The 661-nt window shown below is 38.9% G+C and overlaps 1 protein-coding gene across 1 annotated transcript in view; it reads right to left on the bottom strand.

The window, feature by feature from the left end:
• LOC109963851 (low-density lipoprotein receptor class A domain-containing protein 4) overlaps positions 1-661 on the bottom strand; it is a 253,798-nt gene that overhangs the window by 179,700 nt on the left and 73,437 nt on the right.

Here is a 661-nt window from a genome sequence, read left to right as displayed (position 1 = left end):
TATGTGTTTATGTACATTAAGACAATTATTGCTAGAGTTCTGTAGAACAACACATGCCTTAGTGTGCACAGTCTTGTGCACACTCCTCAGCCCTTTTTTCCTCAACATATTGAATTACTATATGACCCTGAAGTTGAAGTCTATGTTTTGGTCTCGGCATAAGACAAGGCAGGGAAAAAGTCATCTACATCTGAATGTAGCCTTTTAATATTAGACATTAGCATCTTAGAACTGTATAATACAACTTGGGAGTGTGCTGGCGGGCTTGGGCTTTAAGCTGCCATCCATGTACCACCATGTCCCAGTTCCAGTCTGGCGAGTCACTTTTGCTGCATGTCGTTCCAGTCTCTTTCTCCCTTCATTTCCTGTCATCTCTTCATTGACTCTCAAGTAAAGACATAAAATACCCCCCAAAACTAGCTACTTTATCTTTGTACAAATGTTTTATAAGTGTAAACTGCTATAGATGATAACTTAAATTAACCAGGTACCAATTTATGAGCTCATCCTGTCTGATATATGAACACAGAGAGAGGCAATAGACTTTTTGCATGCATGCAGTTTGACCTGTCATAGAGATCAAAGCAAAACATTACTGATAACAATCAAGTGGCAGGATTCTGAATGAAGCAGTCACTATTTACATGTGCTTTTGCTACTA

Source organism: Monopterus albus, unplaced genomic scaffold (genome assembly GCF_001952655.1).
Source record: "Monopterus albus unplaced genomic scaffold, M_albus_1.0 scaffold81.1, whole genome shotgun sequence".
NCBI lineage: Eukaryota > Metazoa > Chordata > Actinopteri > Synbranchiformes > Synbranchidae > Monopterus > Monopterus albus.
This window is presented reverse-complemented; position numbering and strand designations above follow the sequence as displayed.